General features: G+C 51.4%; 1 protein-coding gene across 1 annotated transcript in view; it reads left to right on the forward strand.

Annotated features, from left to right (window-relative positions):
* The window catches only part of PHLPP2 (PH domain and leucine rich repeat protein phosphatase 2), a 152,819-nt gene that overhangs the window by 129,231 nt on the left and 11,253 nt on the right, over positions 1 to 12,335 (forward strand). The window lies entirely within an intron of this gene.

Consider the following 12,335-nt stretch of genomic DNA (forward strand, 5'->3'; position numbering starts at 1 on the left):
TATGAGCACATTAAACACCACGCGCATTATCCAGCAGCATATGCAGCACCAGAACCTGCCAAAGCGAAACCAGGCTAGTAGGCGATGTCAGTGCGGTGATGAGAGTGATGAGGACATGGACACAGACTACTCTCAAAGCACGGGCCCTGGCAATGTGGGCATCATGGTGCTAATGGGGCAGGTTCATGCCGTGGAACGCTAATTCTGGCCCCGGGAAACAAGCACAGACTGGTGGGACCGCATAGTGTTGCAGGTCTGGGATGATTCCCAGTGGCTGCAAAACTTTCGCATGTGTAAGGGCACTTTCATGGAACTTTGTGACTTGCTTTCCCCTGCCCTGAAGCACCAGAATACCAAGATGAGAGCAGCTCTCACAGTTGAGAAGCAAGTGGCAATAGCCCTGTGGAAGCTTGCAATGCCAGACAGCTACCAGTCAGTCGGGAATCAATTTGGAGTGGGCAAATCTACTGTGGGGGTTGCTGTGATGCAAGTAGCCAACGCAATCAAAGATCTGCTGCTATCAAGGGTAGTGACTCTGGGAAATGTGCAGGTCATACTAGATGGCTTTGCTGCAATGGGATTCCCTAACTGTGGTGGGGCCATAGACGGAACCCATATCCCTATCTTGGCACCGGAGCACCAAGCCAGCGAGTACATAAACCGCAAGGAGTACTTTTCAATAGTGCTTCAAGCACTGGTGGATCACAAGAGACGTTTCACCAACATCAACGTGGGATGGCCGGGAAAGGTACATGATGCTCGCATCTTCAGGAACTCTGGTCTGTTTCAAAAGCTGCAGGAAGGGATTTACTTCCCAGACCAGAAAATAACTGCTGGGGATGTTGAAATGCCTATCGTTATCCTTGGGGACCCAGCCTACCCCTTAATGCCATGGCTCATGAAGCCATACACAGGCAGCCTGGACAGTAGTCAGGAACTGTTCAACTACAGGCTGAGCAAGTGCAGAATGGTGGTAGAATGTGCATTTGGACGTTTAAAAGTGCGCTGGTGCAGTTTACTAACTCGCTTAAACCTCAGCAAAACCAATATTTCCATTGTTATTACTGCTTGCTGTGCACTCCACAATCTCTGTGAGAGTAAAGGGGAGACGTTTATGGCAGGATGGGAAGTTGAGGCAAATTGCCTGGCTGCTGGTTAGACACCAGGGCGGTTAGAAGAGCACAAGAGGGCGCACTGCACATCAGAGAATCTTTGAAAACCAGTTTCATGACTGGCCAGGCTACGGTGTGAAAAGTTCTGTTTGTTTCTCCTTGATGAAACTCCCCCTGCCCCTTGGTTCACTCTACTTCCCTGTAAGCTAATCACCCTCCCCTCCCCCCTTCGATCACCGCTTGCAGAGGCAATAAAGTCATTATTGCTTCACATTCATCCATTCTTTATTAATTCATCACACAAATAGGGGGATAACTGCCAAGGTAGCCTGGGAGGGGTGGGGGAGGAGGGAAGGACAAGGCCACACTGCACTTTAAAACTTAAAAACTTAAAAAATTTAAAACTTATTGAATGCCAGCCTTCTGTTGCTTGGGCAATCCTCTGGGGTGGAGTGGCTGGGTGGCTGGAGGCCCCTCACCGCATTCTTGGGCGTCTGGGTGAGGAGGCTATGGAACTTGGGGAGGAGGGCGGTTGGTTACACAGGGGCTGTAGCGGCGGTCTGTGCTCCAGCTGCCTTTCCTGCAGCTCAGCCATACCCTGGAGCACATTAGTTTGATCCTCCAGCAGCCTCAGCATTGAATCCTGCCTCCTATCATCACGCTGCCGCCACCTATCGTCTTCAGCCCTCTCTTCAGCCCGCCACTTACTCTCTTCAGCCCGCCACCTCTCCTCACGTTCATGTTGTGCTTTCCTACACTCTGACATTGTCTGCCTCCATGCATACGTCTGTGCTCTGTCCGTGTGGGAGGACAGCATGAGCTCAGAGAACATTTCATCGTGACTGCATTTTTTTTGCCTTCTAATCTTCACTAGCCTCTGGGAAGGAGAAGATCCTGTGATCCTTGAAACACATGCAGCTGGTGGAGAAAAAAAACGGGACAGTGGTATTTAAAAAGACACATTTTATAGAACAATGGGTACACTCTTTCACGGTAAACTTGCTGTTAACATTACATACATAGCACATGTGCTTTCATTACAAGGTCGCATTTTGCCTCCCCCCACCGCGTGGCTAACCCCTCCCCCCACCGCGTGGCTAACAGCGGGGAACATTTCTGTTCAGCCACAGGCAAACAGCCCAGCAGGAATGGGCACCTTTGAATGTCCCCTTAAGAAAAGCACGCTATTTCAACCAGGTGACCATGAATGATATCACTCACCTGAGGAAAACACAGAGAGATAAAGAACCGATGTTTGAATGCCAGCGAAAATATGCTGCAATGCTTTGTTCTGCAATGATTGCCGACTACATGCTACTGGCCTGGCGTGGTAAAGTGTCTTACCATGGTGGACGGAATAAGGCTGCCCTCCCCAGAAAACTTTTGCAAAGGCTTTGGGAGTACATCCAGGAGAGCTTTATGGAGATGTCCCTGGAGGATTTCCGCTCCATCCCCAGACACGTTAACAGACTTTTCCAGTAGCTGTACTGGCCGCAAAGGCCAGGGCAAATTAATCATTAAACACGCTTGCTTTTAAACCATGTATACTATTTAAAAAGGTACACTCACCAGAGGTCCCTTCTCCATCTGGCGGGTCTGGGAGGCAGCCTTCGGTGGGTTCGGGGGGTACTGGCTCCAGGTCTAGGGTGAGAAACAGTTCCTGGCTGTCGGGAAAACCGGTTTCTCCTCTTGCTTGCTGTGAGCAATCTTCAGCCTCCTCCTCACCATTATCCTCGTCCCCAAAACTTGCTTCTGTGTTGCCTCCCACTCCATTGACGGAGTCAAAGCACAGGGTTGGGGTAGTGGTGGCTGAACTCCCTAAAATGGCATGCAGCTCATCATAGAAGCGGCATGCTTGGGACTCTGACCCGGAGCGGCCATTTGCCTCTCTGGTTTTCTGGTAGGCTTGCCTCAGCTCCTTAAGTTTCACGCAGCACTGCTTCGGGTCCCTGTTATGGCCTCTGTCCTTCATGCCCTGGGAGATTTTGACAAATGTTTTGGCATTTCGAAAACTGGAACAGAGTTCTGATAGCACGGATTCCTCTCCCCATACAGCGATCAGATCCCGTACCTCCATTTCGGTCCATGCTGGAGCTCTTTTGCGATTCTGGGACTCCCATCATGGTCACCTCTGCTGATGAGCTCTGCATGGTCACCTCTGCTGATGAGCTCTGCACTCACCTGCAGCTTGCCACACTGGCCAAACAGGAAATGAGATTCAAAAGTCCGTGAGCCTTTTCCTGTCTACCTGGCCAGTGCATCTGAGTTGAGAGTGCTGTCCAGAGCGGTCACAATGGAGTACTCTGGGATAGCTCCCGGAGGCCAATACCGTCGAATTGCGTCCACACTACCCCAAATTCGACCCGGCAAGGCCGATTTCAGCGCTAATCCTCTTGTCGGGGGTGGAGTAAAGAAATCAATTTTAAGAGCACTTTAAGTCAAAAAAAAAAGGGCTTCACCATGTGGACGGGTGCAGGGTTAAATCGATTTAACGCTGCTAAATTCGACCTCAAGTCCTAGTGTAGACTAGGCCTAAAACTCCTGCTCATAATGTCAGCCCTTCAGCCTCCAGAATCTCAGAGTGAGACATCACCGCAACCTTCTATGCTGAGGGCAGATGATTTTAAGGAATCGAGCCACTCGCTAAAGACCCATAAGAAGAGGTCTGTGAGTCCCTGTAGTGAGCCCAATTCAAGACAGAAACGTTCTCCAGCTTTATCAGTCTCTTCAGTACCAATGGCATCAAAGCTGCCTAGAGTCAGTACTCAGGGCACACATAGTACCAAGCTGACAGAGGCCCAATGGGCATGGGCAGAGAAATACTGGTACTGCGAGGGTGTGACAAACAGACAGTCCACGCCAGGGAAGGCTACATCATCGAGATCACAAGCACTGATGCCGACCCCAGTGCACGTGGCGCCGACGGACCATACAACCAGGTCCATGTCTCCAGCTCCCTCAGTGCAAGCTTGTTGCGGTCCAAATACAAGACAGAACAAGCTTTAAACAAGCAAGCAGGCTGGTCTGCCTTGTCAGCTTTCCACCCTCTCTTTTATTCTCCCCCCTCCTCCTGCGCATTACATACTCCAACAGATAAAAGGAATACACTGGCTTTGTTTAATATTCTTATTTACCAATTTCTATCTACTGCATTCCTTGCTCTCGGGCCTTGAGCCCAGTCCTGGGAGGCTTCCCACGGTTCATGTCCTCTGGGCGAGTTTCCAAGGTTCATGCCCTTGAGAGGAGCCGTGTGTGCACTGCTCCTGCACAACACTCAGGGTGTGCCCTGAATGTTGCCAAGTGCATGAACCCTGCATGAATCCTTCATCCCCTCCTTTTTTGTTTATTTGTGCTCGGCCATCTCATGGTAGCCATCAATTTGCTTTTGCAAGCCATTAACTCCCGGACAGACAAGGTCATAACTCGTGGAGCCTGCCAGAGCGGGTCTCGACAAAGCCTTAACAAAAAGGAAATACACTGCACACAGCAACAGCAAAAAATAAGCCCAAGAAGGTAAAGTGTAGTTGGCCGGGCCCCAGTTAGCCATGCTAGAGTACTGGGAAGAGAGGTTCGCGTAAGCAGCGAGCATCGTCCCATTCCCTATTTCCTCACGGTGATGACATACTGGAATAATGCACGTACCTAACAATTCTTCAGCTGCTACAAAATCAGATAAACAAAAGTGGGTAACATTTGCTATTGAAGCCAATCTTTCCCATAGGTTATATGTCATTCGGGCCCGTAACGGAGGAGGCGCTCCCAAGTCAACCCCTCCAGGAAATAGCAGGCACAAAAGGCATACAATCAATACAGAATTAGCAGTGATTTGGGCGAGAATGGCCACAAACAGAGTCTCAGGAGTCTCTGGCTGTTGGTTTGCTGCCAGTCTTCGTTGAGCCGCGGCAACCAATGCTTTCACTGCTCCCCATGTCACGGGCTGGCTTGGGACGCTACGTCTCCTCCGTCTCCGTCCCGCCGTTGTCGACCCGGGAGGCACCGCGTTCTCCTCCAAGGTCAGCTGAAACTCCAGTATGGGGTTCGACCGCCCCTGGTGCCACGCCATGCTGTTTCAGTGCCGGTCGCACACACCGGGCCGGAACCCACAACGGTCCTGCAGGGAGAGACACAGCAGCATATCCCCGACCCCAAGTAATTAAAGGTACTGGGCCCAACCATTACGGATCGGGCAGCTGACGGTAATAGACACGTGGTCTTTCCAGTACCTCGGACTTATGAAAATGCCAATCCGTGGGGGTCTGCTGATCTGTATTCAGTGTTAAATTATTTAAAGTAAACAAAAGGACATGCAATTGTTGCTGAATGTCTCCTAAGGTTCGGAGACGCAGCTCCCCTTGTTTTAATTGTTTATCAAGCAAGGTTTTTAGCGTGCGATTTGCACGTTCAACAATAGCTTGGCCTGTGGAATTATAAGGGATCCCGTGTTTGAGACAGACGTCCCATTGGGCACAAAAGGTGGAGAGGGCTGTGGAGCAATAGGCTGGGGCATTATCCGTTTTTATCTGGCTCGGGCGACCCATAACAGCAAAACAGGCTAGCAAATGGTGAATAACTTTGGAAGTGGCTTCCCCACGCTGTGGGGTCGCCCAGAGGAATCCCGAATAGGTATCAATGGAAACATGTAAAAACGAATAGGTGCGGAATTGTGGCACGTGAGTGACATCCATTTGCCACAGCTGATTCGCTGCGGTACCTCTGGGGTTAACGGCATAAGAAAAGGTAGGGGCAGCAGCGGCACAGTGGGGGCAGGAACGAACAATAGAACGTGCATGATCAGCAGGAATGTGAAACTGTCGGGCCAAAACAGAGGCAGACTGATGAAAAAAGGAATGGCTTTCGATGGGGTCAGAAAAAAGGGAATTTACCTGACCATGTAACGCGCGATCAGCGCGCGCATTGCCCTCGGTGAGTAGCCCAGGCAGAGGGGTATGACTGCGAATATGAGCAACAAAATCAGGGAAATTACGAGTGGTGAGGAGATACTATAAGGACAAAAACAGGCGAAGAAGGTCCGCATCGACCTGAAGGGTAATGAGGGCAAGGGGTAAATGATCAATTACCTGATAAACATAATGCGTGTCCACGATTAAATTAAAGGGACAATCAGCAAAAAATTGAAAGGCCAAAATAACAGCAGCTAGTTCCAAGCGCTGCGCAGAACGCTGGGGCAGCGTAAAACGAGAATGCCAACGAGGGGGGGTCACCTAATTGATAGGTGACAACACCGCGATGTGGAGAGCCATCAGTAAAAAGAGTGATAGCTGAAACAATAGGTCGAGAGCGGCTAAGACGATGTATGATTAGTGGCACCTTTTGTGTAATCACCAACCGAGGATCTTTTGGGGGACTATAAGAGATCTCTCCCACATAATCACAAAGAGCAACCTGCCAAGCCAAGGAGGTGTGATACAAGGAATCAAATTCACTACGTGACAAGGGGAACACGATGGCAACTAAATCAGTGCCCGTGAGTTGCACTGCATGGTGGCGGGCTTTACGAACAAGGTCGGACAGGGCGTCTAAATAAGGATAAAAATTCCGAGGAGGAGTGGAAGACAAATATATCCACTCTATGATAGAGACGGCTGTGTCTGTACGAGGTACAAACAGAGCCGCTGTAGGCGTATGAGGGGTGGCAAGGAGAACCAATCGCAGGGGACGAACCTCAGTGAGTCTATCCATGAACTGCTGACTCAATACTGCATTGATCTGTCGAATGCAGGCAATGTGCTCCTCAGTGATGGCAATAACTGCGCCCGGTGCCCGAGCTCCACGTAGGAGCTCGAACAATGGCTGCAGCATCGATGTGGGGAGACAGAAGTAGGGTCGAATCCAATTTAAATGACCCAAAATTTGTTGTAATTGAACGAGGGTTAGGGGTTGGGGTAGAACCACTTCCGGGCGAACAGGGGCAGCATAGGTTTGTAAAACCTTATGCCCGAGATATTGGTAGGGATAAGAGCGTTGGATTTTTTCTGGTGCCACTAACAGGCCATTTTGGCCGAAAATCTGGGACAGATATTCAAGCTGTTGTGCTGTGACTTGGAGACCGCTAAGCAAAATGTCATCCATATAATGGTAGACCTTTAGTGTGGGGTATTGGGCACGAAAAGGGGCGAGGGCCCGATCCACAAAAAGTTGACACAAGGTTGGACTATTTTGCATTCCCTGGGGCAAGACCTTCCACTGATACCTTTGAGGGGGTCGCTGATTATTACATTCTGGCACCGTAAACGCGAATTTTTCGCAATCTTGTGGGCAAAGGGGGATTGTAAAAAAACAATCTTTTAAATCTAACACACAAAGCTGATCGGTTTGAGGAATTAAATTCGGGTTTGGCAACCCAAACTGCAAGGGGCCCATGGGTTGGATGCGTTTATTTATTTCCCTTAAATCGTGTAACAGCCTCCATGCACCAGATTTTTTCTTAATAACGAACACCGGGGTGTTCCAAGGACTAGTGGAGCTCTCCAAGCGCTGTGCCTGCAAATGTTGTTGTACAAGTGAATGAAGCGCTTTCAGCTTTTCTATGGGGAGGGGCCACTGGTCAATCCATACGGGCTCTAAGGATTGCCATACCAATGGTAATGCAGAGGGCAAGGTGGGTGGGGGAGGGTTTTGGGCCATTATATATTAATATCGAGGGTGGTGTCCAGCTTTACAAGTAAGTCACGGCCCCAAATATTGAGGTGGACAGGGAGCACAAAAGGGCGGATCGTAGCAAGGGCGAGGCCTCCTGGTTTAGAGACCGTGACCCAAGACAAACTTTGGCGCCCGGGTTTGCTACCCCCGATCCCCCACAACTCTTTAGACGGAACTGTTGGCCAACTGACCGGCCAGTCCTGATCACGAATCACCGTAACGTCAGCTCCAGTGTCCACCAGCCCTGTAAAAGGAAAATTATTTAAAAGAAGTGTTAACTGAGGTTTCGAGGGGCGGAGCGACATTGTTAGAGCAACAAATTGAGAGGATGTGTCGTGAGGCGGTGACTGAGACAGCGTCGATCCAAAGCCGCCTCCGCCCCGGGCTCGATCCTCTGCAGCTGGCACCTGATAGGGGACTAAAATCAATTGTGCAATTGACCGCCCACGCGGGAGCGACTGCGGAAGATGGGTCCACACCTGAACCTTAATAACGCCGGTGTAATCGGCATCAATGACCCCTGGGATGACAAAAAAACCCTGTTTCCCAGCGTGTGAGCGAGGGAGAACCAGACCCACAAATCCGGCAGGGAGAGGTCCCGTCACCTATGTAGGTATGGCGCAAACCTCTCCCAGCAACTGAAAATCAGCGTCCTCCTGCATAATCAAATCAAGCCCTGCACTTCTGGCAGTCGCCGCCCTCATGGAGTCTATGGATTTTAAGGCAGAGGAACAGTTGTCTGAGTGGGGAACACCCCCGTTTGGCCCTGGGTTCGGGGCGGACCCGTCGTGCGGTTTCCCGACCCGCTACGACACTGATTAGCCCAGTGATAGCCCTTCCGACACTTGGGGCACTTCTTTGAGGGGCGGGCGGGCACCGTCGATGAGTGGCACTCCCGCTGAAAGTGACCCTCCTTACCACAGAGATGATAACGCTTCCCCTCCTTCCCGCTTTTCCGCAGGGCGGCGGCCAGAACCCCAGCTTTATGTGCTTGTGTGCCGATGTTTTGGCACACCTGCAGCATGTCCGACAGCTCTAGAACGCCAGCGGCTTGTGCGGCCTGGAGAGCACGGCGGCAATCCTCGTTCGCATTTTCAACCGCCATTTTTAACAGAATCTCCTGAGCTGCCGCAGGGTTATCCACCTGTCGGAGGATAGCCTCCTGCAATCTGTTGGTAAAATCCATAAAGGACTCTGATGCGCCTGACGGATACTGGCAAAGCTTTTGGTAGGCTTGCCTGAATCCGGGACCTTCCGGAAGGCATGCTGGGCGCAGGCAGAAATAATGGGGAAGACAGCCTGCTGGAGTTGAGACTGCATCTGAACGGTAGCAAACGGGCCCTCCCCTGCTAACTGCTCATAAGTGACACCTTGCGCTATATATATCTGGGCTTGGCGTTCCGCCATCTGCCGATACTCACTAAGCCAAATAACATACTGACTGGGCGTCAGCATCATGCGCAACAGCGCCTTCCAGTCTTCAGGGACCAGGGTGTACCCAGTACCTAGCCCTTCAATGAGACCACGCACATACGTGCTAGTCAGGCCGAACTCGCGAATCGCTTTCTTTACCTCTCTGATCACCGAGTAAGGCAAACTGACCCAGTCTGCAACCTGGTTGCCCTGGCCATCATCCTGCCAGGTCACTGGGCAAACTGAGACCAGATCAGCTAATTCCTCTGCTGTAAAATCTGGGCGAGTCTTCGCTGCGTGAACCATTTGTTGCACCAGCGAAAGCCCCTGAGCAGACGCGGATGACCCCCCGGGGGGCCCCGGAGCATGGGGCCCCACGGGGGGATGGTGACCACTCACCGGCTCCAGAGGGGAAGACAAAGGAGGTGGCAGTAATTGAGGCACTGGGGGCGAAGCAGGGGGAGGGATGGCTGCAGGAGTGGATGGGGGTGGCGAGATCGGCAGCCCCTCTATTGGCATGGGAGAGGGTCTTTCCGAGGCGACACGCTGTGTCGCATCGCCAGGAGGGGGGATGGCTGCAGGAGTGGACAGGAGTGGCGAGATCACCAGCCTCTCTATTGGCGCGAGCGAGGGCCTTTCCGAGGCGACACGCTGTATCACATCGCGGCAGAGGTGCCAGGCATGTAAAGCCTGCACGGGCGCCCGAGGCTCTTTGTGCAATGTCTGGCCCAACCGCTCCCAGTCCGCTAGCTTAAGGGTTCCGGCTTCAGGGTACCACGGGCGTTGGGCACTCACCTCCTGTAGCAGGAGAGTGAGTTCTCGAGTGGGGCAATCATGCTGAGCCTTACGCAGCAAATACTGTAGCTCATTGCGGTGTTGCACTTGCAAAGCAGAGAGGGAGCTTCCCATACTTACCACGAAGAAAAATACTCACCGGGATCCGCGAAGCGGATGAGTGACGTGTCTGAAACCCTTGCCGGGCGAGGTGAGTGCTGAGGGCCCCACGTTTGGGCGCCAGTTGTTGCGGTCCAAATACAAGACAGAACAAGCTTTAAGCAAGCAAGCAGGCTGGTCTGCCTTGTCAGCTTTCCACCCTCTCTTTTATTCTTCCCCTCCTCCTGCGCATTACATACTCCAACAGATAAAAGGAATACACTGGCTTTGTTTAATATTCTTATTTACCAATTTCTATCTACCACATTCCTTGCTCTCGGGCCTTGAGCCCAGTCCTGGGAGGCTTCCCACGGTTCATGTCCTCTGGGCGAGTTTCCAAGGTTCATGCCCTTGAGAGGAGCCATGTGTGCACTGCTCCTACACAACACTCAGGGTGTGCCCTGAATGTTGCCAAGTGCATGAACCCTGCATGAATCCTTCACAAGCTCCTCAGCACTGGCTGCCTTCAGCACTGATACCAGTACCGTCCGCACCAGTGGACTACAGGTGTGCATCAGACCTCTCAGTATCTGATGCACCCTTCTCAGTATCAGAGCCTCATTACCAAGCTTGCCAGGAGCAGTGGACGCATTGGCATCTGCATCTCCACGCCACGCACCACCACTTTCCCATTCAGAGTCAGATAGCTAGCCGGAGGAGTTGGGTTCTCACCCATTGTCACCACTCGGACCCCAGTCCCACCAGAGGTACCCCCCTGGCCCTCAACTTCCTTGTTATGGGCAACCATGGTTCCAGCCACCAGCTCCCTACCCTCAGTAGCCAAACTGGGATCCCTGGTAAGCCCAGAGACAACAAGCCTCACAGGCACCTAGCGTGATTTACCAGCAGGCACAGAGAAGTCCCACTTCAACGACAATGTCAAGGGCACCCGACCCTCCAGAATTCTTGGAGGAAGAATGGGAAGCGGAGGCAGAAAAGCAAGAGGCTCCTCAAATCCACCTTTCATCATCCTCACCTGACGAGTTGGTGATGCCTCCCCTGCCATCTCTGGCAGATGACTGTGTCATTCCAAGACCTAACTCAAAGAGTGGCTGAGGCCCTACAAGTGCAACTATATGAGGTGTATGAACCTCATCAAGCTGGTGGACATCTTTCACATTCTTCCACCTCTGCCAGGGTAGCTCTCCCAGTTAACAAGGCGCTCTTAGACCCTACTAGGAGTGATTCACCCATCTGCCTCCAAATTCCATCATAGTGGACATGGTCAATTCGAGTGGTTGCCAATACCAATTTAAATCTACCCTGTACCACCAAGACTGGATGTGCTTGGACCTGTTTGGCAGAAAAGCCACCCTCCAGATTTGGGGAGCCAAACTATCAGGCTTTACTAGCCAAATATGATTATCAGAACTATACAAAATTAAACTCCTTTATTGAGCAGCTCCCAGATACATACAAAGACCAATTCATGGCTGTCATTAACAAAGGCCAGCTAGTGGCGAAAATGTCTCTGCAGTGCGTGTTGGACACGGCCAACACAGCAGCGCATTCAATCTCCCCCGCTATGGCTATGAGGAGAGCCTCATGGCTCCATTTGTCCAGCTTCCCTCAGGAGGTCCAGACAATAGTAGAGAACCTCCCCTTCAAGAGAACAAAACTATTCGCCGAGAAGGCAGATGCATCCTTCCACATGGTAAAGGATTCTCGAGTGACTCTGAGATCCTTGGGGATATACAGGCTGGCTTACAAAAGAAAATACAGTCCTCAACCACAGGTCAAGCTGAGATCATTGCAGTATGTGCCTCAGTATTCATTGCGGAGATTGTACAAGCCACAGAGAAAGAAATTGAAATTCTGTAAGCGCAAACAATCAGGGCCACAGCCGCCCTTGTCTCAGCCCTCAACTTCAAAGTGACACTTTTTATGGGTTGGTCGAGGTGCCAATAGAACATTCTCCTTACAATCTCACCCTGGGAAACCCCATTTCTCCTTTCGGAGACCGCCTTTCTCCTATCCGCAGTACCGGGGAACAGATAACCTCCAACAAGTGGGTGCTGGAAATTGTCCAGGGTGGATATGACATCCACTTCTCCTCCCTTCCCCCTCCCAAACATCCTTCCCCATCCCTCTTCAGGGACCCTTCTCATGAGAGTCTACTACACCAAGAGGTGAATCATCTCCTCAACGTAGGAGCTTTTGAGCCGGTACCCACACATCTCAAGGACAAAGGCTTCTACTCTCGTTACTTCCTGATAC

This window comes from Natator depressus, chromosome 12 (genome assembly GCF_965152275.1).
Source record: "Natator depressus isolate rNatDep1 chromosome 12, rNatDep2.hap1, whole genome shotgun sequence".
In the NCBI taxonomy this organism is placed as follows: Eukaryota; Metazoa; Chordata; order Testudines; family Cheloniidae; genus Natator; species Natator depressus.